Source organism: Podarcis raffonei, chromosome 14, assembly GCF_027172205.1.
Source record: "Podarcis raffonei isolate rPodRaf1 chromosome 14, rPodRaf1.pri, whole genome shotgun sequence".
Classification (NCBI taxonomy): Eukaryota; Metazoa; Chordata; class Lepidosauria; order Squamata; family Lacertidae; genus Podarcis; species Podarcis raffonei.
In genome coordinates this window covers 7511596-7513965 of record NC_070615.1, presented here as the reverse complement: position 1 = coordinate 7513965, position 2370 = coordinate 7511596, and the positions used below count along the sequence as shown (strand labels likewise).

The 2370-nt window shown below is 47.3% G+C and overlaps 1 non-coding gene across 1 annotated transcript; it reads right to left on the bottom strand.

Annotated features, from left to right (window-relative positions):
- Nucleotides 1-1696: 1696 nt before the first annotated feature.
- On the bottom strand, nt 1697-1768 carry TRNAH-GUG (transfer RNA histidin (anticodon GUG)). Its single transcript has one exon. It is a non-coding gene; the product is annotated as a tRNA-His (tRNA).
- Between the last annotated feature and the right edge of the window lie 602 nt (nt 1769-2370).

Here is a 2370-nt window from a genome sequence, read left to right as displayed (position 1 = left end):
ACCTGAAGCACCACTTTAGCTAATGGGGCCTCACACTGCCGCTGCGCTGCCGGAGCACGATTTCTGTTCTCATCCTGAAGCAAAGTTCTTAACCTGAAGCACTATTTCTGGTTACAGATAGGTAGCCGTGTTGGTCTGCCCTAGTCAAAACAAAAAAATTTTTTTCTTCCAGTAGCACCTTAAAGACCAACTAAGTTAGTTCTTGGTATGAGCTTTCGTGTGCATGCACACTTCTTCAGATACACTGAAACAGAAGTTGCCAGATCCTTCTATATAGTGAGAAGGTGGGGAGGGGTATTACTCAGAAGGGTGGTGGGAATGGGTGATTGGCAGATAGCTGTGATGAGCCTGTTGACGACTCTTAACGACTGCAATAGGTCTTACAGGAAAAAGCAAGGGGTGAGAAGGTGAAAAATGGCTTTGTCATGTATAATGAGATAAGAATCCAATGTCTTTGTTCAGACCAGGTCTCTCCATGGTTTTAAGTTTGGTAATGAGTTGCAATTCAGCAGCTTCTCTTTCCAGTCTATTTCTGAAATTCCTTTGTAGTAAAACAGCTACTTTGAGATCTTGTATAGAATGTCCTGGGAGATTGAAGTGTTCTCCTACTGGTTTCTGGGTTAGCAGAGTCTGTAACCTGAAGCGTATGTAACCTGAAGCGTATGTAACCTGAAGCGTATGTAACCCGAGGTACCACTGTATGCCTGTGTTGCCTACCCCTAGATCTCAGAGGCAGGGGACCCAAAGCAGAGTCCTCCTACAAGATAAATAAAGTTTTCCAGCATATTTATATGAAAGAATACTATTCTTGAAATATTCTGTTACTAGGCGGTTTAGGACTTCATGATAAAAACAGCACTTGATTTGAGCCCAGAAACAGACGGACAGTGTTGGTTCAAGATCTGTGCAATGCAAGCTGACTATCCAACCAGTTTGAAGGAGCCTGGCAGCCACCTCTTCAACCAATTAAAGTTTTCATGCTTTCCTTGAGAACATCCCCAGACAGAGGGCATCAGGAGAGTCTGATCTGGAGATGCCCCCAAAAGCATGAATGCAGGGAACAGATAGCTGTGTGTCCCTACAGTATTCTCTTTATGAAAGTCCTTTCGATTGAGGACCCAGCCAAGCCTAAGCCTGACCATTGCAATGTTGTGTGCCACCCTAGGTGTGTGTGTGTTTTGTAAACTTTCTTTTCTTTTTTTCCTGACAAACAAGATCTGTTTAGGCTGGTCTTTGTGGGTCAAATGTAATTGCATTTTAATAAAATTCGTTCTGTTAGTAGCATTTGCTGCTAAGGCCGCTCTTTGGGGCTGGAGCAGGCTATAATGCAACAATGCTACGAATGGAAATCATGTGTGCAGCAATCTCAAAAGAGCATAAATACACAGTACCTGCATAAACCAAGTCTAATCTGGTGCCATGCTTGGAATCCGGGTGCAACGCTAAGTTTTTGCATTATAAAGACACAAATGAAAACAAACCAACCGCTCTGTTAGCCGTAAAAAACTAAAATAAATCGCACAGCTCGATTCAGCCCTAACTCAGATACACCATTGCGTCTCCAAATGCCTTCCCGCTAATCGAGTCTGGCCTGGCATTTGGGAGCAATGCTTACGTTCCACGTTACAAAAACACAATTAAGCAAAACCAACCTCCCTTTGAGCCATTAAAAAGAAAAGAAAAATAACTGCCTTCCTGCCGTGACTCGGATTCGAACCGAGGTTGCTGCGGCCACAACGCAGAGTACTAACCACTATACGATCACGGCGAGCTACCAAGGAAGACGAGAACGAAGGACGCAGCCGCTCTCTTCAGTGTCACAGTCAATGATGTCATTCGTTCTCGAGCTATGAGTGGCCGTAATCGTTTTCACCGCCCTCCTTTTGAACGCATGCGCTTTAGCGCGGCTGCTCTCAAGACGCGCGCCTGCGCTCTAGGGTGCCCTCTGCTTTCAGACAGACGCCGGGCTGCCTGGGGATAGGGCGAGCCTGGAGGGAGGCGTTTTATATAAACGAATCCACCTCTCGATTGCAGCAGGAAAACCCTCAGAAACTAAAAAAAACAAAAAAACCCTAAAGATAAAAGGGGCCTCTTGTACTTTCCTCGTGGCCTAGGTGAGGCGTTGCGCCACTCTACACTTTTGCAGGCTCTACAGTCACTTTCATCGCCCCGCCCATCCTGGGCTGAGCACGCCGCCGTGCTGACGTTGCACCTCGTATTCTAGCTCCGCCCCTTCCGAGAGCGGTCGTTGCTGTCTGTCTCGCGCGCTTGATTTGAATGTGAGGAGACGGTTGGCCGTCGAGGGGGCGTCTGAGGCGGCGCGTTGCTCGCGGCCCTTGGTCGGCGGCTGAGGGCCTTGCTCCGGCCCCT